Source organism: Schistocerca cancellata, chromosome 2, assembly GCF_023864275.1.
Source record: "Schistocerca cancellata isolate TAMUIC-IGC-003103 chromosome 2, iqSchCanc2.1, whole genome shotgun sequence".
Taxonomy (NCBI): Eukaryota; Metazoa; Arthropoda; class Insecta; order Orthoptera; family Acrididae; genus Schistocerca; species Schistocerca cancellata.
This window is the reverse complement of record NC_064627.1, coordinates 906,640,899-906,665,319: the sequence shown is the minus strand read 5'-3', so window position 1 is coordinate 906,665,319 and position 24,421 is coordinate 906,640,899. Positions and strand designations below refer to the sequence as shown.

At 41.9% G+C, this 24,421-nt stretch overlaps 1 protein-coding gene across 1 annotated transcript in view; it reads left to right on the top strand.

The window, feature by feature from the left end:
- LOC126159814 (monocarboxylate transporter 2-like) overlaps positions 1 to 24,421 on the top strand; it is a 181,882-nt gene that overhangs the window by 98,213 nt on the left and 59,248 nt on the right. The window lies entirely within an intron of this gene.

The window sequence follows — 24,421 nt, the reverse complement described above, 5'->3', positions numbered from 1 at the left end:
TGTGTTTCCTTATTTGATCTCAATACCAATTGCCATTATTGTTTTTGACTGGACTTAATATTTTTTGCATCTAATGCTCTTTTGCATCCTTATAAAAGTGATTTTTAGACCCGTAGAGCTCTTACGGTTTTACAACTGTATACAAACATAAATGGTAAATCAAAACATGTATACAGACTTTAAAACTGTCTAACAAACCATATGCTTTGAAATCACGATGGATGTGGGTTGAACGTGTAGAAGAATGGTTGAGCAACAGATAGCAATAGTGTTGTGGCGTGCTGATGTCAGTGTACAAAGTGAGGCCATGGACCAAACACGACTAACATTAGAATAACGACAAAGCATTATCAAATGGTATTGGAAGGTTGAGAACATCAATGAAGTGCAAGGACATTGGAGGTAGGGATCTGGAACTGTGCTACTAAAGTGTGTAAGCATCACTCGCCTTCGCGGTAAGTTCGAAAATGCTGCAACAATTTTGCATGTGCACGAGGGAAGATCATGTCGGCAACACAGAGAACAGGTGAGGAGTCTTCCGCTCAGATGTTAGACGCATTCACAGCTTCACTGCAGAAGTCAACACAACAATATGTACACGAAACAGGGGTTTGTAGGGCAAGGATAAGTCGTATTTTTCACAGATTAAAACAGAAATCGTAACAGTCCGCAGTTGTTACACGCATTGAATGAGGACGACCGAGACATAAGAACTCAGTTTAATGAATGGTACCTCGCGGAAGATGAACATAATACTAATTTTGTTTCCAAAGTGGTGTGTTCTGCCGACGCACAGTTTAAATCAAATGACACTGTAAACAGCCATGACTGTGTGTACTAGGCCCTGTGAATCCACTTTCTTATGTCGAGCGTGCGGTCAATGCTCCAGGACTTAACGTCCGATGTGGGTTATCGTCAAGGGGACTGACCGGAACTCTCTTTTTCGAAGGTACTATTACCGGCAGGAGTTACCTGCAGATGCTGGACTCATTAATTTTATCTTCCATTCGTGCTTTGTTTGGTGATGAACCTTTTACTTCCAACAAGATACCGTTCCACTCCACTTTCATAGGAACGGCCTCATCTGTCTGGATAACAATGCACCAGTTCGTTGGATTGGACGAAGGGTCCCATCTAGTACTCCATACGTTCTCCTGGTTTGAATTCACTTGATTGTTACGTGTGGGGTTCCCTCAAGAATGTAGCGTACAGCAGAGAGCCAAGCACACTGGCAGAACTGTGCAATGAAATTGAAACAAATTGTTATGTAATTCCTGTAGCTAATCTGTAGGATATGACCTTGAATGTATGGCAAGTACTCAGAAGTATTTGCAGACAGGTAGTTTGCAGTTTGAACACTTACTATAAATGTTTCACTTTGAGTCATTGTAATACTGATAGTAATGTATAAGATTATGTTTATCAAATTTGTATATACCTTTATTGTTCTACTCCTTATACATATCCAGCGATAACATGCCCAGCAGACCACGTGTTGCTTCCATAGGCTGCTTCCATTCCTCTCTGTTTTGTGCTCTGTTCCTCCAATCGTCTTTAGTCCCAAGGCTGCTAGGTCCTTAGCCAGGTTGTCCATCCAGCGCTGCCTTGGCCAAGCTATGAGGTGTCTGGTATTTGCTTTTCACTTCATGTGCCTTCTTCATCTGTGTTTCGTTTCGTCTGACATACAGACTACATGGTCAGCCCACCGGATTCTTTCTCTTTTCAGCTTCTGTAGGATTGTTCATCGTGTGGTGTATTACCTCATTATTCCTCGACCTCCATTCTTTTTTAAATCTAAGACGGATCCCCGTATCGCCCTCATTACTCTTATTTCTAATGTTAATAGTTTTTCCTTTTCTCTTTTAGTCATGCTCCATGTTTCTGAGCTGTGCATGACTGCTGAGCATACAGTGTTTCATATTCTCATCTTATCTCAGTTTTCGTAGATATAGATTTTGAGCTCAGGGTCTCCCTAAGCTAATATATGCAATTCATTCAAACTGCTATTCTTTCCTTGATGTCTTTTCCTTTCCTGTTGTCATTTGTAAGTCATGATTCCAAGTATTTGAACTGGTGAACTTTTTTCAGCCACTTGTCATGTATCTAAAGAGATTCTTCCTGCTCCTTCTTGTTGCTAACTCCATGAACTCGATTATGTCTTGATTTACCTTTAGACCAAATACAGAACTGTCTTACAGTACCTTAATTTAACACCTTGAGAAACAATTTTAATCTTGCAGATATCTCACTTTTACGTATGCTGTTTATATTTTTTCTGGTTTTAATTCGTTCTTTTATGTTTGTATTTTCGTCCCGATATTTAAATTGCCTGTTTTCCTAATGTTGCCTTATTTGGTTTTTAAAGTTCACGGTGAGTGACTTTCATTGGACATGTATTCTGCCTTTTCAAACGATATTAGTAGACTTGCCTTCTCAGGTATTTCCTTCAGAAGTTCTAGTGTTTTCTTTGCATTCTCTGAGGTTCCAACTATTATTATAAGATTGTCTACAAACGCCAAACAATATGTTGCGTCTTTATATCTACCTATCTTAAGGTAGTTATTAACTTTTGCTTTTACTCCTCTATTTTCTGTTCGGTTATAATTTTTTCCTGCAAGCAATTCAATAATGATGGTGACAAGCCGTCTCCTTGTCAGACTCGTGATACAGTTTAGAGGGGACTAGAAATTGTTCCAAAAAATTTAACTTTAGGAACTGTTTTTCAAACAGTTTGTTTTACTGAGGATTAGCCTTGATGGCTGTAAAAAACAGAAATGAGTAAATCGGCTGATTATTATTATTATTATTATTATTATTATTATCTTCCTGCAGCCGATGTATAAGACCAGAATCACATTTTATACGTGAGTTCAACACTTTGAATAATGTCAATGAAAAGCCTTCTTTGAGAAAATACATTTCTTCTTCCATTTAATCAGGCACCGATATTTCTACACCTACATCTGTATCTACATGACTACTCTGTAATTCACACTTAATTGGCTGGCAGATAGTTTATCGAACCACTTTCGTATTATTTCTCTAACATTCCATTTTCGAACGGTGCGTTGAAAACACTAAAATCTTTCCGTGCGAGTTCGAATTTCTCTTACTTTATTACGATGATTATTGTTCTTTATGCGTATGAGCGTCAATAGACTGTTTTCTCGTTCTAAGGAGAAAATTGGTGACTGAAATTTCGTGAAAAGATCACGCAGCAACGAAGAACGCCTTTGTGTTAATGATTGTCACCCCAATTCGCGTATCACATCCGTGACGCTCACTCTCCCCTATATTGCGTTAGGACATAACTAGCTGTCCTTTTTTTGCACTTTTCGGATGTCCTCCGTCAATATTATCAGTTAAGGATCCCATACCTCACAGTAGTACTCTAGCAGTGGACAGACAAGCGTAGTGCAGGCGTTCTCTTTAGTGGACCTGGTGCAGTCTCTACCTATACTACCAATGAAACGCAATCTTTGGTTCGCCTTACCTACGACATTGTCTGTGTGATCGTTCTAATTTAAGTTGTTCACAATTATAATCCCTAGGCATTTAGTTGAGTTGACAGCCTTTAGGTTAGTGTGAGTTATCGTGTAACCTAAATTTAATGGATACCTTTCAGTGCTCATGTGGATGACTTCACACTTTTCATTACTTAGGCTCAACTGCCACTTTTCGCAGAAGATATCTTTTCTAAACCAATCTGCAACTGGTTCTGTTCTTCTGATGATTTACTAGACGGCAAATGATAGCAACATCCGCAAATAATCCAAGAGGGCAGCTTAGAATCTCTCCAAGAGTAGGAATAGCAGAGGGCCTACAACAATCCAATAGCACAATTACGAAGATAAACGCAGTTTGATTAGAAGCCAATTCTAAGGAGTGGTATCAAAAGGCTTTTGGTAAGATATAAAGACTGAGTCAATTTGAGATTCCTGTCGATAGCACTCATTACTTCGTTAGAAAAAATGGTTCAAATGGCTCTGAGCACTATGGGACTTAACATCTGAGGTCATCATCCCCTATAACTCAGAACTACTTAAACCTAACTAACCTAAGGACATCACACACATCTATGCCCGAGGCAGGATTCGAACCTGCGACCGTAGCGGTCGCCCGGTTCCAAACTAGAGCGCCTAGAACCGCTCGATTGGCCGGCGTACTTCGTTAGAATAAACAGTTGTGTCGTACACGAGCAATATTTTCTGAATTTGTGCTGACTATATGTCAATAGACCGTTTTCTTAGATGTAATACGTAATATGCGAACACAGTACATGTCCGAAAATCTTATTACAATTCTACGTTAGATATGCGTCTGTAATTCAACGATTTACTCCTATTTCCTTTCTTGAGTACTGGTGTGACCAACTTTCCAGTCGTTAGGCATAGATTTTTCACCGACCGAGTGGTTGTGTATGATTGCTAAATGTGGGTCTAGTATATCAGATAGTCTGAAAAGAACACAGTCGTGTAATTTTCGAATAAAATATTAGTGGTGTGCTGTTAGACACTGTTACGTACATTAATTACATAGGTGCAACATTTCACAGTGACATGAAATGGAAAGAGTACGTCGTCTTCATGATTGTAGGTAAGGCGAATGACCGACTAAAATAAAAAATAAAAACTTCAGGGAGGCGTAATTCACGTACAAAGGTGCCCGCGTCCAAAACACTTTTTCGACGGATTCCTGAGTACTGCTAGAAAGTTTAGGATTTCCACCAGGTCTACTTAAAAGGTGACGTAGTAGCAATTCAGAGGCTTGTAGTACTTTCGTAAGCGGTAGGCTCGATCATCATGCGACTTCTGCAAAATTGCTCCGTGAACTCAAATGGGAATCCCTGAAGGGAAGAAGATGTGCTATAGACTGCAGAAGAATTGTACCAGCTACTCGCGACAGTTCAGTGTTTGCCTGCGGGGTATGGATTTCAAGAAGATTTGCGTCCCCTATACCCACACAGTTGTTGTTGTGACGCTGCCTGCACCTAGAATGAAATACGAAATTCCATTTTAATCTACACACACCAAAAAAGTTATGCATCACATCGGTTCCGAGAGTTCCGGAACCTGTACAGAAAACTGAAATAGAGATCAACATAAACATCATATCCTCCCCTTTTATTGCTCATGAAAACCACACATTGCATTGTGTACCACCATACAGCGAGACCTTCACAACTGGTGGTCCAGATTGCTGTACACACCGGTCCTCTAATACCCACTAGCAAGTCGTCTTGCACGGTTGCATGACTTTATTCGTCGTGGCATACTATCCACAAGTTCCTCAAAGCAGGGTCGGGGATTTTCTCTGCCTCGTGATGACTGGGTGTTGTGTGATGTCCTTAGGTTAGTTAGGTTTAAGTAGTTCTAAGTTCTAGGGGACTGATGACCATAGATGTTAAGTCCCATAGTGCTCAGAGCCATTTGAACCAACCTTAAAGCACTGTTGGTCCAGATTGTCCCACTCCTCAACGGTGATTCGGCGTAGATCCCTCGGAGTGGTTGCTGGGTCACCTCGTGCGTAAACAGCCCTTTTCAATCCATCTCAGTCATGTTCGATAGCGTTAATGCCTGGAGAACATGCTGACCACTCTAGTCGATCGATCTCGTTATCCTGAAGGAATTCATTCACAAGATGTGCACGATAGGAGTGCGAATTGTCGTTCATGAAGATGAATGCCTCTCCAACATGCTCGCGAAATGGTTGCACTATCGATAGGAGGATAGCATTCACTTATCGTACAGCCGTAACAGCGCCTTCCATGACCACCAGCGGCGAACGTCGGCCTCAAAACAGCAGGGCTCCTCTAACTTGCTGCACTCGCTGAACAGCGTGTCTAAGGCGCTGAGACTGACCGGGTTGGCTCCAAACGCGTCTCCGACGCCTGTATGGTTGAAGGCATATGGGACACTCGTCGGTGAAGAGAACGTGATGCCAATCCTGAGCGGTCCATTCGGTATGTTGTTGGGCACACCTGTATCGCGCTACATGGTGTCGTAGTTGCAAAGATGGACTTCGCCATGGATGTCGGGAGTGAAGTCGCGCATCATGCAGCCTATTGCACACAGTTCAAGTCGTAACACGACGTCCTGTGGCTGCACGAAAAGCGTTATTCGGCATGGTGGCTTTGCTGTCAGGGATCCTCCGAGCCATAATCTCTAGTTAGCGGTCATCCACAGCAGTAGTAGCCCTTGGGTGGCCTAAGAAGGCATGTCTCGACAGTTCATGTCTCCCTGTATCTCCTTCATGTCCGAACAACATCGTTTTGGTTCACTCCGAGACGCCTGGACACTTCTATTGTTGAGAACCCTCCTTGGGACAAAGTAACAATGCGGACGCGACAGAACCGCGGTATTTACCGTCTAGGCATGGTTGAGACAACACGAGCCGAGTACCTCCTTCCTCGTGGAATGACTGGAACTGATCAGCTGTCGAACCTTCTCCGTCTAATAGGCGGTGCTCAAGCATGGTTGCTTACATCTTTGGACAGGTTTAGTGACATATCTGAACAATCAAAGGGACTGTGTCTATGATACCATATCCACAGTCAACGTCTATGTTCAGGAGTTCTGGGAAGTGGGGTGATTAAAAACTTTTTTTGATGTGTGTATTTCATCATTTGATGGCGACGTAGAAGTACATCTTAAGTGAACATGACTGCAAGGGAAGCAGCCACATTATTTTATTATTCTTGTTCAGCTTTGACCTTCGACCTCATTTCCATTACTGATGAAATCAAAATAGTGCTATGATATATAAAAAACGCAATTATGTACTCTAGACTATCGCAGAATGGGGTAGACAGACAGCTAATTTCATTTTAGTGGGACAGCAGGACTGTGGCAGCTGTTAACACACGCCGCCCCATCTCATCGCCCACAGCTTTCTGTATATCCATATCTATCTATCCACCCTCATGGTCCGTAGCATTTTTCTTCAAGTTCTGAAAGCACCTGGCTACATGGTAGCGCTAGACAGATATGAAATATAGATGTCCAAACGCTCAAAAGTGCGTATTACATTAGTGGGGCATGGTTTACCTTCGACCAGGAATGACTGAAGCACAGCAGATGTATGCTTGAAAGCTGCAAATGATTTGCAATTTCGAGAGATTCCTTGCGTGCATTTGGAACTATGAGCCAAAGCACAGAGCCAAAGTAGTAAAAACTATTCTATAGTAAATACATTCTAATGTTGTGAAGAAATATTCTAAAATGTATGGCTAGAGCACTCTACTGTACGGAACTGAAAGAGCGGCAAGGTGGATTAATTTGGATGCACTTGAAATGAGGTGATAAACACGAATGTTGGGACAACGAAAGTGGAAAATGAGGTGGTACTAAGCACATAAGTTGATAAATGAACTGTGGGCCTCAAATGTAAAAGAGATAAACCTGCTCCCTGCATAATTTATAGCAGATACTAGTTCGGAAATAAAATGCAGGAATGTGGAAAGTTAATGAACTTCTTAGATGAGAAAAGATGATAACTTCGTAAGGTCATTTATCGTGCATTGATGAAGAAAGAAAAGGGCAGGATCTAACCAGTCAAATAACTTGGAGGAGAGACTGCAAATAGACAAAAACGACAGAAAAGCATTGATAGAACGTAATAGTAATCAAAATCCGTCATATTTTGCATGCAGTTTAGCGCCAAGTTTAGAACAGCAGAACGTTTTTAATGCAGGAACTGCAGGTCGGTAATCTGTGGAAGATAGTCGGTGCACCGCTTGTGGGGTATTCCCGCGGCTTAACGACGGCCACTGCCAGAAGTTTGTCTGCGGCAACTGTAAGCCCAGAGGCTAGGCCGGTTGCAGTGCCCGTCGTAATTGACGTCGTGTATCAGGCGTAAACACCGCTGCAGCAGGCGCGTGAGCACAGGCCAGGCCCTCCACCTCGAGCGCTCGCGCCGGTCGTACGTTCAGCGGGACGGCAGTATTACGTTAAGACGGCGCCCGGCTCGTAACTCAGGCCACGGCCGCTCGCGGAGTTGCCGGCTCCGTGTGTACAAACACGTATTGTGTGTGCTCAGGACGGCGGACGGCCAACTGGCAATAAAGCCCGCTGACGAACTGCTGGCATCCAGTCGTAATTACCTATTCATGAGCATCTCGTTATTAGGCCGTGATATACGAAGTGGAGAGGGCTGTGGAAGCCACGCGGCCCCGGTTGGTGTACTTACGTGACGTACCACTGCGCGACAGCAACTGCTATTTCACAGGCGGTAAGTCCGAGCTTACTCTATGGAAGGTCAATCAAGCTACGTTTTTTCTACGACACACATACTAATAAAACCAAAAGTTTCGCGACATACTAACAAGGATGAGGACGGAGACTTTGTAAGCCAGCGGTGATACAGCCGGGGACTTCCAGCTGGCTGTTAGTGCTGAGTCACCGCGACGTTTCGGACTACCGTCGTTATCTTCTGCCTAAAAATCGAGATATCGCGGTTGTCCATGTGTATATACTAGTGCAGCGACAGCCCCTCCATGTGGCTGTGTGCGCCATATTTTGCTCGACGACCTGTTGGGGAGGGGATGAATGCCGGAGATGTGGAGGGAGTGGGAATGAATAGGAGCTGCACTCGAGTCTATGCGTAGGCATTCTTGATTTGTCTCGCTTATCGATAATGGCTTTGTGTGCAGTAAGCGTACAGCAGGCACTCCACACCGACCTTAGTTCATAACGCTGCTAGTGACAATCTTATCGTTCAACCTTACTTTTAAGGAGTCCTATCCTGTAACCACTGGGGCGGCAAACGAATTTCCTGTTCTCAAACTCAGTCACACGTGCTTCGTTTAAGCTGTGGTCGGTGTAGTGGCTGCCGCATTCGTGTGGGGAGCTATTATCTTTGATTTTAATATGTTATTATACATGTAAAAGTAAAGAAAAACGTTGATATAAACATAGGTCCGCAGATATTTCGTTTCGGAGTTATGGCTAATAAAAGATCTTGCCTGAAATTTAGCAACTTCGCTAAATGAAGCCATCGCAAAACTGTGCGGGGCTAAAGTAAAGCATGATTTATATTTATTTTGTTGCTATTGATCTGGTGAATCTAATAAAACATGTTCCAAACGTATATCTGTAGTATTTTTCCAGAACATCCAGAGAAGAAAAGACATAATTTCGTAAAATTTTTAATTTCTTTTAACTACTTGGCCCATTTTTTTTTAAATTCCAGGCAATTGAACAAAGATTTCAACAGAGGTTGTAGAGAATTTAATTTTGGAAAAATGATGGTAATAACGTTAACTGAAACTGTATGAATGAGTGAGATAATTTGCTTTTATTAGTACTATAGAACTCGTGAATTCATATTAAACCGGAAAAAAACAAAGCTCAGTGTTAAGGAAGTTGTACAGTGTGCATTCAGTTTCACAATAAAATCACAATAAATGTTCAAAAATGTTTCCACCGCGTTCAGTGCATTTAGCTGAACAGATTGAACAGATTGAACAGATTTTGTTGAAGGAATGGTAACTGTTAATGGAAAGTAAACGATTTGCTTGTATAATTATCTTTGCTTCTCTCAATGTTCTGGGAAACTACTGCAGATACACGTTTGGGACATATTTTATTAGATTCACCAGATCAATAACAATAAAACTAATGGAAATCGTGCTTTACTTTAACCTCGTACAGTTTTGCGATGGCTCATGTTAACGAAGTTGATAAATTTCAGGGAAAATCTTTTATTAGCCGTAACTCCGTTCAAATGGCTCTAAGCACTATGGGACTTAACATATGAGGTCATCAGTCCCCTAGACTTAGAACTACTTAAACCCAACTATCCTAAAGACAAGACACACATCCATACCCGTGGCAGGATTCGAACCTGCGACCATAGCAGGCGCGCGGTTCCGGACTAAAGTGCCTAGAACCGCTCGGCCACATGGCCGGCCCGTGACTCAGTAATTAAACATTTGCGGACCTATGTTTATATGAAATTTTTCCTTTACTTTTACTTGTAGAATAACATATTCAATATTTGCATATCTATGTGAATCACCCTGATAAAAAGTATCCAGACTCCCTCAAAACATACGCTTTTCATATTAGGTGCATTGTGCTGCCACCTACTGCCAGATACTCCATATCAGCGACCTCAGTAGTCATTAGACATTGTGAGAGAGCAGAATGGGGCGCTCCGCGGAACTCATGGACTTCGAACGTGGTCAGGTGATTGGGCGTCACTTGAGTCTGTTCGCGAGATTTCCACACTCCTAAACATCCCTACGTCCACTGTTTCCGATGTGGTAGTGAAGTAGAAACGTGGAGGGACACGCACGGCACAAAAGCGTACAGGCCGACCTCGTCTGTTGACTGACAGAGACCACCGACAGTTGAAGAGGGTCGCAATGTGTAATAGGCAGACATCTATGCATCACACAGGAAGTCTAAACTGCAGGAACTATGACAGTTAGGCGGGAGGTGAGGAAACTTGGATTTCATGGTCGAGCAGCTGCTCATAAGCCACACATCACGCCGGTAGATGGCAAACGACGCCTCGCTTGGTGTAAGGAGTGTAAACATTGGACAATTGAACAATGAAAAAACGTTGTGTGGGGTGACGAATCACGGTACACAATGTGGCGATCGAATGGGAGGGTGTGGGTATGGCGAATGCTCGGTGAACGTCATCTGCCAGCGTGTGTAGTGCCAACAGTAAAACTCGGAGGCGATGGTGTTATGGTGTGGTCGTGTTTTTCGTGGAGAGGGCTTGCACCTCTTGTTGTTTTGGGTGGCAGTATCACAGCACAGGCCTAGTTTGATGTTTTAAACACCTTCTTACTGTTGAAGAGAAATTCGGGGATGGCGACTGCATCTTTCAACACGATCGAGCACCTGTTCATAATGCATGTATCATCGGGTGTAATAGATATGTCCTTGGAGACAACGTCTTTTAGCTATCCCAAAGTAAAAAGTCTATCGGAATCAAATCCCGGAAACTGGTGGGCCAAGGTACAGGTCCTCTGCGTGCATCCCAACGATTTGGTAACAATTCGTGAATACATGCTGTAATACTTCGTTCACGATAGGCTGGACAGCCATCATTTTGGTACCACAGGTTCCTCCTAATCTGCAGAGGAACGTCTTCTAGCATTTGTGAAAGCTTGTCCATTATGAGGCTGCGATATTTGTCTTCAGCCTATGAGCTGATGGTTCACTATCCCACACCACACGTTTACACCCCACGGACGCTGACATTCCACCTGACGAAGACAGCTGGGGTTGTCAGGAGACCTATAGTGTATGTTTTGGGCAGTTTACCTGTCCATAATTGGTAAATGTTACTTCATCCTTAAATAAGATACATGATACATCTGGAGCATCCTGTCTTAGTGTCCATGTACGGAGGTTAAGACGATGGAGAGAGCCGTGATAGGGGTAGAACCTATGTCGGTGAAGAATGTGTAGGACGCTTGTGTGAATAACGCCACTTCATTGTAACATTGCACGGCAGATAACGTGCGGGTCAACTGCAATAGCAATAAGAACATTAATCCCCCCCTCTTCTGTCATCACTTGTTTTCTTCTATTACGTTGTCTAGGTGCTATTCTGGCACTTTATCATTACTGGTTGAAGAGGTTGATGAATAACTGCAGATATGATTGGCGTTTATTGGGATATCTTGCCGCATCCACCGTACGAGGACGAAATGCTTTGTTCCTGCACTGTCCAGACCCCATGAGCAGGTCGGATTTTTCTGAATTGATAATTCCTAGCGCCCAATCGCGACCTACTGCTTGTACTGTCACAAACTAGCTGACTAGCAACTCACAATGCACTCAAGGAACACACAGCACACTGTAAGCAACCATAACAAGAAAGTACTTAGCAATTATTCATGTTGAATGATACCAACAAGTATCGGTGTGTAAACGTTTCAGAATACGATATCTCATAAACGTCTGGCGCTAGAATCATGAAACAAACACCATTGACATTCTAAATTAAGTTGCTCTTAGTTTATTATTGTCAATAGGCACTGCTCATTTTAAAAACGTGTGTGTATGCTCAAAAAATAAATTGTTTGCTGACTAACGGTACGAGCCCCTGAAAACCTAAAATCAACAGCATTATCCATTTCTGCAATATTTTCAGTCCAAGTTTTAGCCACAGAAATGGTGGTCGTTAGACTGGCTTGATGTCCCATTCGTCAAGCAGCCTTTCTATATTCGCCGAGTGTGGCCCAATATACACTCCTGGAAATGGAAAAAAGAACACATTGACACCGGTGTGTCAGACCCACCATACTTGCTCCGGGCACTGCGAGAGGGCTATACAAGCAATGATCACACGCACGGCACAGCGGACACACCAGGAACCGCGGTGTTGGCCGTCGAATGGCGCTAGCTGCGCAGCATTTGTGCACCGCCGCCGTCAGTGTCAGCCAGTTTGCCGTGGCATACGGAGCTCCATCGCAGTCTTTAACACTGGTAGCATGCCGCGACAGCGTGGACGTGAACCGTATGTGCAGTTGACGGACTTTGAGCGAGGGCGTATAGTGGGCATGCGGGAGGCCGGGTGGACGTACCGCCGAATTGCTCAACATGTGGGGCGTGAGGTCTCCACAGTACATCGATGTTGTCGCCAGTGGTCGGCGGAAGGTGCACGTGCCCGTCGACCTGGGACCGGACCGCAGGATCCTACGCAGTGCCGTAGGGGACCGCACCGCCACTTCCCAGCAAATTAGGGACACTGTTGCTCCTGGGGTATCGGCGAGGACCATTCGCAACCGTCTCCATGAAGCTGGGCTACGGTCCCGCACACCGTTAGGCCGTCTTCCGCTCACGCCCCAACATCGTGCAGCCCGCCTCCAGTGGTGTCGCGACAGGCGTGAATGGAGGGACGAATGGAGACGTGTCGTCTTCAGCGATGAGAGTCGCTTCTGCCTTGGTGCCAATGATGGTCGTATGCGTGTTTGGCGCCGTGCAGGTGAGCGCCACAATCAGGACTGCATACGACCGAGGCACACAGGGCCAACACCCGGCATCATGGTGTGGGGAGTGATCTCCTACACTGGCCGTACACCACTGGTGATCGTCGAGGGGACACTGAATAGTGCACGGTACATCCAAACCGTCATCGAACCCATCGTTCTACCATTCCTAGACCGGCAAGGGAACTTGCTGTTCCAACAGGACAATGCACGTCCGCATGTATCCCGTGCCACCCAACGTGCTCTAGAAGGTGTAAGTCAACTACCCTGGCCAGCAAGATCTCCGGATCTGTCTCCCATTGAGCATGTTTGGGACTGGATGAATCGTCGTCTCACGCGGTCTGCACGTCCAGCACGAACGCTGGTCCAACTGAGGCGCCAGGTGGAAATGGCATGGCAAGCCGTTCCACAGGACTACATCCAGCATCTCTACGATCGTCTCCATGGGAGAATAGCAGCCTGCATTGCTGCGAAAGGTGGATATACACTGTACTAGTGCCGACATTGTGCATGCTCTGTTGCCTGTGTCTATGTGCCTGTGGTTCTGTCAGTGTGATCATGTGATGTATCTGACCCCAGGAATGTGTCAATAAAGTTTCCCCTTCCTGGGACAATGAATTCACGGTGTTCTTATTTCAATTTCCAAGAGTGTAGAAAAGAAAAATAGGGTACCTTGTCTTTTCCTGTTTTGCTGCGTATTTTCTCTCCTTGTGTGCCGTTCTGATCCGGGCTTCATTGTACCCATTTTTAGGGAATATATCGATTATATATTGTAACTCGGCTGGGAGGCTTTCTTTATCATAGAGGCCAAGCGCCCTTTATACCAGAGTGGTTAACACTGTGTGCTTCTGCGTTAGTTGGTGGCTCTTTGTCTCATTGAGATACAGGACTGTGTAGGTTTCTTTCCTACCTTGATACTTCGCCAGAAGATGATGAGTGTGTTACCTTTTGAAACCTTGCCGGCCCGTGTGGCCGAGCGATTCTAGGCGCTACAGTCTGGAACCGCGAGACCGCTACAGTCGCAGGTTCGAATCCTGCCTCGGGCATGGATGTTTGTGATGTCTTTAGGTTAGTTAGGTTTAAGTAGTTCTAAGTTCTAGGGGAGTGATGACCTCAGAAGTTAAGTCCCATAGTGCTCAGAACTGAACCATTTTGAAACGTTGCGATCTCTCAACACTGCCACCTGGCTTTTAAACAACGGCGACAAACGATTTTTCCTGGTGCATATTTCAAAGGACTATCTTGATATCCACTCCAAATTATTTAGAGAATCTACGGAAAACAAAAAAGTTGTGGACGGCTGCAAGGAATTTTCGTCCCACCTCTCACGAATACGAATTCAGTAACTTGAGGTGTTGTTGCTCTTCGCACTACTTCTTCACTAGTTTCTGCAAATTCTGTTATTGGCAAGCGATGTTCCACGACGACATAGTCTCAAATAAGTAGAAGCAACGTCCAACACGTCGTTATTGCAAGCTTCAGTTTTTGAGCTTAGTTATTAATTTAATGAGATGTTATAACGACTGACGGAAATAGAATTATTGCAAATAGCTGCTGGAGTGAAATGCAGCACCTGAAAAAAGTACTCGAGTAATAACTTTGTACTGGCCACAAGTAAAACCTTTCAGAATTGTTTACAGAAATGTGACTTACTTCTAATCTCTGAACAACGCCATAACATTTCCAATGATGCAAATTACGTAATTAGGAATAATCTTGAAATTACAAGTAGAAATCAGAATTGGAAATAGGCATACTATCGTACAATTTACTTCAATGGGCTCAAAATGATTTGATCGTTTGTTATTGACTATTCATAACATTTACGAGAAAAACACAGTGGATTATGTTCTTCCATTGTTTTCATCAGTGTGCGCTACTTAGATCGTTTTTACAATAGAATACATTGTAAATGCAGATTTTTGAACTTGTAAACATTAGTAATTCAGCTGTAATATTTAATATTAATACCATTGTTATAGGAAGGTATAATAACACAATAAATTATCGTTAGGCTAGGGCATCCCAGATAGCTCTTTATCTTGATAGCATTACCTTTGCTTCTAATTATGATAGATATGTGCAGGCTCATTGTGGAGGAAACCTCATAAACATAGAACACTTAAGAATAACTTGGTATACAATCTAACTCATAGTTCACACAAGAATAAATATGTTTAAATTTGACGTTCCTGTTCGAAATCCACTGTGAAGAGCTCCTGAATTATGTGCAGCAAAAGAAGAAAAAAAATTTATTTACAAAATCATGCAGTTATCATAGATATGAAAATGTTTTAGTAAAACTGTATATAGTTCCTATTAGAAACTTAAATGAGGTATCTGAATTCTCCCAAAGTGTGGTGCTATATGTAGTAATAGAAGCATAACATGACAGGTTTTTATCTTTACATCTCCAATGTATGGTAACAATCGCTTTGCGAATACGATTTCTTTAGGTTTTACTGCCGTTTTGTTATGTGGACCAAGTGAAATATTTTAATGTGGCATTCTGAAGAGCTTAATGCGGCCTATCTCTTTTATCCATAGTATTATATTTTATGGTTGTCCCAGGTGAGTTATGTAGTTTCGTGCTCCATGTAGCATTTGCATGATAATTTATAATGATGTGAAACAAGTGACTTTACATACAGATTGCAAATTTATTTCTAAATTTTGCTACATGGTGAACATGTATAAGTTTTTATTTCTGTTTATAAGTCATAACGATGTGAAACAAGTTATTTTACATTCACATTGGAAATGAATTTGTAAATATTGCTAAATGGTGAACATCTATAAATTTTTATTTCTGTTTCATTAAATGTAACGATTTGAATTACTAATTTCTGTCCATCACATTTTACACATGACAATAATAGAAATCCTTCTACTGAATGGAAAAAAGTGTCAAGGAGGAACTTTTTGTGTTTATTTTCAAATTTTACTTTGCTTTGTGTCAGACATTTTATATCACTGGGTAAGTTATCAAAAATTTTAGTTGCATCATTGTGCATCCTCTCTTGTGCAAAAGGAAACCTTAATGTGAAATAGTAAATGTCATTTTTCTTGTGCTGTTGTAATTATGTATGTCGTTGTTGCTTATGAACTGTGGAAGATTATTTAAAAAAATTAAACATACTATGACTCAGCGGTCAGACTGCTAAACTCCTTGAACAGATGACTGCTCGATGATCATGGGTGAACACCACATATTATACTTACTGCACCTTTTTGAGCAATGAAGACTTTCTTTCTTGAAGAGGAGTTACCACAGAACATTATTCCATATGATATTATTGAATGAAAATGTGCAGAATTTGCGAGATTACTGATTTGTCTATTCACAAGCTTTGCCATTATTCTAAGTGAAAAAGAGACTGAACTAAATTTCAGTCAGTTTTCGTCAGTATTGACACTGAAGGATTTTGAAGTTCCACCCATTGAACTATTTCCCCACCATCTGTTACACTTATCATTAATGTAATACCCCTAGATGTGCAGTGCTATATACGACGTGTTTTTTTTTTTCAAAATTAAGGGTGAGACCTTTCGTAGAAAGCCAGTCAGTGATGCTATTAAGAACATGGTTTATCATTTCTCCTGTAGTAGTGTGTATGTTTGATTACAATAATGGTGGCATCTGCAAACAGAACTAATTCTGCTTGTTTCATATTAGACAGACGATCGTTTACCTATATGATGATTTCTTCCCAGATTATACTGGTTGAGTTATTAAGAGCAACTTTCTGCATTTTTTGGTTAGGTATGACATTATGTATTGGTTGGTTATGCCGTCACTCCTGTGAAACGTCAGTTTATCTAGGAGAATGTTGTGATTCACACAGGCAAATGGGTTAGATATGTCGCAGAAAATACCAGCTGGCGCTATTGTGTCATTTAATGTTAGTAAGATATGGTGAGTGAACATGTAAACGACATTCTCAGTAGAGAACTCTTCTGAAATTCAAATTTTGATTTGCTGAGGATGTTGTTGCTTGGGTGAGACACTATTCTAGAATACACCACCTTCTCAATGCTTTTAGAAAATGATGTCATTAGTGAAACTGGTCTGTAGTTATTAACATCTCTCATGTCACCTTCCTTACAGAGGGGTTTAACAGCGGCGTATTTCAGTTTCCGTGAAAACAAATGCCATGGGTTAGTGACGCTGTGGGGCAGCGGGTGGAATTAGTGTTATAAAATGTAGAATATAAATGTAATGTAGAAAAGATGCATTTCCCGGCCGATTCACCATATGTGGGGTGGCAGGTGGAATTATTGTTATTAAATGTTCCTATTATTTATTTAAAGCTGTTGTCTGCCGTTCTCAACACTGGCTCTCTAACTACAATATTGGCAACCAGAAAGTGATTAGCAAAACGTGAAGCCTGTAATTAGAATTCCTAGTGCCCACTTCATCTGAGAAATACATTTATAGCTACAGCCTATAGCTCTGAGGAATTAGGAGATTGCCTGGGATTCATAATCAAAAACGATTCTCTCTAAAATGTTCACTATATTCTGAAAGTCACAGACCAAAACAGAATCCACACAATCCAACTACCAGAGCAGTTCAGAGGCTAATGCGCTGATGCAATTATAACTGTTCGAATTAAATGTTTAAGTGAATGCTCGCCATAATTTGATGATAATGTTCATCAAACGCCACGCTAAATGATGGTAGAATGTCAGTCCCAGGACGGAACGTGAAAATATGACATACGCAAACTGAAGATAGATCATTAACGTCATCCCAGAATTAACATTTCACTCGAAAACGATTTCATGGTTACGCGTATCCCGAGTAACTTATTACGGCATCCGACGCTGTTTATAGCAATGACACTGACGCGACGCGACTCGCGGCACAGGTGGTGCGCTAATCAACGTCTGGAGAGAACTGGGGCCTTTTATTCTCGCACAGCGTTCTTACATAATTATAAAGCCGTGGTGCGGACGGCTAAGGGAACGCCTGATCAAATCCGCTATCCCGACTAGTAATGCACCACTTTAAGTTATCGAATAAATCATTGCTTCCTTTGCTGATGGCCGATGAAGCTCTCAATTTAAATGTGCAATCAGCACACAGGTAAGTAATCATAATAAAAGTCTGACGTGGCTACGTCAAATATTTTGGGCGAGAGAATTAATTTAATTACACTACACGCAGTACACGAGCTCTGAACTTGCCCTTTGGAGTTACGCTACCGCTGTAGTTTTATAGTTATTCAGTTGAAACTTCTCACATCTTTATGATCATAGCGGATCTCCCTTCTACTTAAATTTAAACATCCTAGCCTTATTTATTCGCCTACTTAATCTATCTTGCTTCCTTAATTTTTAAGACAAAAACCAGAAAATCATGAATTTCAACTAAAATTTTAATTTGTGAGATCCAGAATACTGTTTCTTCTAAATTATTATGCAAAAGGAATCTAAATATAAATTTTTAAGTTTCTAGCTCTTTTCTGTTGCACCAATGATTTTTACAGAAAAACGTCCAAATCTCGAAAATGGTTAATGTTATTGAACTGATGTTCAACACATATAGATTTTGTATTACTCCTGACATGCTAGAAACGTTTCAGGTTATCTACTTGATTTTTAAAGTATTGCGCAACATTTATGACGTCAGAGCTAGTTACAGCGGACTAGGCTGGCACACAATAGAAAGACTGATGTGAATTTTATACGTTGTGAGTAGGCTGCTTCCCTACAACGCATTATATATTTCAGATAACACAACGCTTATCATATAGGCACAAATACCTAGTATCTATCGGAAACACAATCGAAACTATCCCCAAGCAACAAATCCAGATGAGGTTATATTTTTGGAGAAATATATGCATTTCTTAATTTTAGACGGAAAACTTGGCTGTACATTCATATGACTGAGTCTGAGTTGCTTTCTCAACATGCTGTTGCTATTTTTCTGTTCTCCTCTTTGTCCATACTCCTTCCACTATGTTTAAGAAATGATTATTAAACATGTTTGCTACATGTGCCTCATCATTTATAGCCCGTCCATTCAGTTCAGTAGTGATAATGTGCAGTTCTCTGCTTGCCATGTCTCTCGTTTGACTACATTCCATGTAGCTTTTAGTCTATTGTCGAAATTTCTGATTTCTTGCATTATGTCCTACTTTTCTTAGTTATTGGAGTAGTTTTTGTAGTGTGGAACTATTGCCATATCTCTACTTGTTCTATCCAACTGATTCATTTCCATTTTCCTTTAACAAAATGCTTAATACTTCTAGTGATCCATAGATTTTCTAACATGGCTTTGTCCTTTCTGACTAGTTTCTTCAGAAAGCTGTTTTGAAATAATGATATTAACTTGTCATGGAATAGATTAAATTTTTTGTTAGCATTTGGCTCATCATAAATTTTATTGCACGTCATCTTTTGTAAATTATTCTTAAAAGCATTAGCCCTGGAGTCATTACCTATTGGGTTTTAACTGTTAAATGCTGAGGAGAGAGCGCATATGTGGAAAGAGTACATTGAAGGCCTCTGCGAGGGGACGCCTTGTCTGTCGATGTGACAGAAGAAGAAACAGGAGTCGACAAGGAAGAGCAAGGGTATCCAGTATTAGGCTCAGAATTTAAAAGAGCTTTTGAAAACTTAAGATGAAGTAAGGCAGGAGGGATACACAACATTCCATAGCAATTTCTAAAATCCTTGGCGGAATATCATAAAATCAGCTTAATAGCTCAAGCATCCAAGTTGCTGACAACAACAATATACAGAAGAATGGAAAAGAAAACTGAGGACTTTGTTATATGACGATCAGTGTTGCCTTAGGAGAGTTAAAGGCACGAGAGAGGCAGTTATGACGTTGTGGTTGATTATGGAAGCAAGACTCAAGAAAAATCGAGACACTTCATAGGATTTGTTGACCTGCAGTTGGCGTTCGACACTGTAAAATGGTGTAAGATGTTCGAAATTCTGAGAAAAATTGGGGTAAGTTATAGGGAAAGGCGAGTAATCTACAATATGGACAAGAACATAGAGGCAACAATGAGACTGGAAGACCAAGGAAGAAGTGCTCGGATTAAAAAGTTTATAAGACAGGGTTGTAGTCTTTCGCCCCACTGTTCGATTTATATATCGAAGAAGTAATTAAGGAAAGAAAGGAAAGGTTCAAGAATGGGATTAAATTTCAGAGGGAAAGTCTAATAGTGATAAAATCCGCAATGACATTGTTATCCTCAGTGAAAGTGAAGAAATGCAGGTTGTGTTGGATGGAATGGCGAGTCTAATGAGTTCAATGAGAGTAAATCGAAGAAAGATGGAAGTAATGAGAAGCAGCAGAAATGAGAACAGCGAGGAGATCACCATTACAATTGGTGATCACGAAGAAGACGAAGTTAAGGAATGCTGCTATCTAGACAGCAAAATTAACAATGACAGACGGAGCAAAGAGGATCAGGTGAAGGTGCTGTTATGAGAAATAGGTCTTAACTTAAGGAAGAAATTTCTGAGAATGAACGTTTGAAGCAGAGCGTTGTGTGTTAGTGAGACACGGTCTGTGGGAAAACCAGAGAAGGAGAGCATTTGAGATGTGGTGCTACAGAAGAATGTAGAAAATTACGTGGACGGATAAGGTAAGAAATGAGGAGAGTCTCCGCAGAATTGGCGAGGAAAATACTGACAAGTAGAATGGACAGATGAGAGGACATCTGTTAAGTGAAAGGGGATAACTTCCATGGTACCAGAGGCTGCTGTAGAGGGTAAAAATTGTAGAAGAAGACAGAGATTTAAATACATTCAGCAAATAATTGAGTACAGAGGATCCAGTTGCTACTCTCAGATGAAAAGTTTAGCACATGAGAGGGATTTGCAGCGGGCCGCATCAAACCAGTCAGAAAACTGATTTATAAAAAACTGATATCCAGTTAGAAGTTCCATTTTGTAAGGCTCTATGTTATTTATGCTTACTGACGATGCATCAACATCAGAGAGAGCGTATATTACTTGGTAAACTGTTGTTTTCTTACTTTCAGCCTCGGCAAACGAACCATTATCAATTAGGGCCCCACCGTCTTTATCTACCTGCGTTGGAAAGTTAATTACTGAGCTAAAGTTGTAGGATCCAAACAAGGTTTCGATATCATTTTCCCTGTCAGAGGCCTTTAGTAAATCTACACTAAAGTTAGCACAAACTGTTTGCTGCTGCGTGACAGATAGCACAGTAATGAGTCTAGATTTATTATAAACAACTATAAATATATGTGAAGTCTTCACGGGTTGTCAGCCGAATAGCATCGTCGTCTCGTAGCAACGTTTAGATGGAATGCGTCTCCATCATCTTCAGGCGAAGTGTCTTGATATCGTCGGTCGTGGACTTATATCTCTGCTGGACCGCTCTCCGCTTCCCGCAGCCGGCCATTCACGCGCCCGCGGAATCCCCTGATGCGCCTGGATCGGCCGGTGGTGGGGAGGACGCGTGGGCGGGGTTCGAGTCCCGGCGTCCGTCTCTGTCTGCTCCGTCCGCGGCCCTTGGTGGAACGGAACGTTCTTCTCTGATTTTCCTGATTGCAGGCTCCCAGGCTGTGCTGAGATGGTAGCCACTGTCGCGGTTGATTAGGTTGTCGTGCAACCGTATTTCTATGGACTCTTTGATTACTGAGTCCCTAAAACCGTTTGTACTGCATATTTTCTTTGAGTCCTCGAAATCGAAGGTGTGCTTCTCGTCAATACCATATTCCGCCACATCAGATTTGTTGGTATGACCCAAGCGTACATGCCTAAAGTATTCACTGCGGCGCTCTGAGATGCAACGCTGCGTCTGTCCTATATATTGCATCCCACATTCGCATCCGATCTTGTACACACCTGGTGCCGTCAGACCTAGTGGATCCTTGGTTGAACCGAGAAGGTCTTTGATTTTTCCTGTTTCGCGGAAAACGGTCTTCACTTTATGTTTCTTGAGAATTCTCGCGATCTTGGACAGCGGAGGACCCGCGTATGGCAAGAACGCACAGCCCATTGCTTCGTCTTCATCCGGTCTCTCTTCTCTCTTCTTGTGGTCGTTCTTCAGAGCTCTCCTTGTTTGTGTCTCACTGTATCCATTTTTCTTGAAGGTGTCCTTTAGGTGTTACAATTCTCCTGGCAGACTTCCCTTATCGCAGATGGACCTGGCCCTGTACACTAAAGTGTTGAGTACATCATTGCGTTGCGCAGGGTGGTGGCAGCTATTGGCGTTAAGATAGAGGTCCGTGTGTGTTTTCTTTCTATACACTGCGTGTTCCAGCGTGCCGTCCATGTTTCTTGTTATCAGGATATCCAGAAAGGTTAAGCTTCTGTTCTTTTCTATCTCCATGGTAAATTGAATATTTCCATGTATGTTGTTGAGGTATTGATGGAACTCTAGCAGTTTGTCCCTGCCGTGTGGCTAAATTACAAAGGTATCGTCAACGTACCTGTAGAAGGCCAAAAGCCGGACGCCGGGACTCGAACCCCGCCCACGCGTCCCCCCCCCCACCCCGGCCGATCCAGGCGCATATGGCGATTCCGCGGGCGCGTGATTGGCAGGCCGCCGGAAGCGGAGAGCGGTCCAGCAGAGATATAAGCCCGCGACCGACGATATCCCGACACTTCGCCTGAAGATGATGGAGACGCATTCCATCGAAACGTCGCTACGAGACGATGATGCTACCCGGCTGACAACCCGTGAAGACTTCATATATAAAATTCGCCGAGAAAGACTGCACTCGCATATAACTATAAATATCTCAGTGTGGACAGATATATAGTTATAATTAAAAAGAACTATTTTTCAGCATTAATTTTCAAGCGCACACTTCTCTGTGCTCATCGTTTCAAACTCTACGTGTCTCAGTGTTTCTGAACTTCTGTTCGGTCATAATACATGTAACAAATCCTTTTCCCCGTACTAATTTTGCATGAGCAAGACGCTAGAGTGTTAACTGAATCTTCCGTTCGTTCTTGATGGAACAACATTGTAATAAATGAAAAGCACGAGTTTTCTTTTGATATACAGTATTAGTTTTATTGTGTTAACCGGTTTTCGGATTAAAGGCCATCTTCAGACATTTACTGCGTAAGTCATAACTCAGTAAATATCTGAAGATGGCCTTGTAAGCCGAGAAGTGGTTAACACAATAAAAGTAATACTATAGAACAAAATCCATCTGATGCTTTTCATTTACTATGCTAGACTGAAACCTAACCCAGTGGATATGTGGTACTCAGATAGGTGCAGAATGTCTGTCCTTCCAGAGCCCTCCAAACTTTTGAACGACACAGTTAGTTCTGCTTATTACTGTCATCCAATATTTTTATGAAATAATCTAAAGTTACTTTTTTGTGCGTTCTTAAGCATTTTATGGGGCTCTACTGTTATTTCTCAGTCTTTCAAAACAGGTTGCCTAAATCCTGATACTAACCGAAAAATGGTACCTCTGTGGCACCAGCAACCACAGGGATCTTACTTTGTGACCCGGTGGCCACAGTGTACCTTTTCTGCGGGAAGCTCAGCCAACTTATGCTTCCCTCTCCCGTATCTTACAGGTTTGCTAGTTGAAATAATGGAGTAAGGAAGGAAGATTAGGGTTCAATGTACCGTCGACATCTAGGTCATTAGAGACAGAGCACAGGCTCTGGCTGCCTGAAGAATTGGGAAAGAAATCGGCCGTGCCCTTTCAAAGGATCCATTCTGGCATTTGCCTAAAGCGACTTACCGAAATCACGCAAAACCTAAAACTGGATGTCCAGAAGCAGATTTTTAACTATCGTCCTTTCGAATGAGAGTCTAGTGAGATAACCCTGCACCACCTTACTCGGTTTCAAATTATGAGACCTTCCACAGTTCAATGAATGAAGAGGTTGCAAAATCAAACAATTGCAAACAAAGATTTACTAGCCTTTGACCTAGGTTTTGATATTTGAAGAAATATATTCTTCAGAAGGAGTGGGTCTTGTTACATCACTTGATGGTACATTAGGTTAGATGAAGCTGTGCGGGTCTGGTCACATACAAAATTGACAAAACAAGATTTTTCCAAAGGCATGGCTTTAGATAGCAACCAGGTTACATATAGCGTTCTTCACAATGAATGCCCACTTGTAAATTACCATAGGTAGAGGCACTTGTCAAAATAAAATTGTAATAGCCGTCACAGGATATCACTTTGTGATATACTGAGTTACTTACGTAATGAAACCCTCCACAATGGTACTTTCCCAGATAGACTTAAATATGCTATTGTCAAAACATTACACAAAAAAGGAGACAAATCATAAGTGGAACACTTCCGTCCTATTTCATTATTGGCAATATTTTCAAAAGTGTGCGAAAGGGTTATGTACAATATACTTTATAAACACTTAGTACAGACAAATATTCTCATTCACAATGAGTTTAGATTTCAGAAAGGATTGTCAACTGATCAAGCTATATTCACTTTTGCAGATGATATTTTAGAATCAATAAATAAAAAT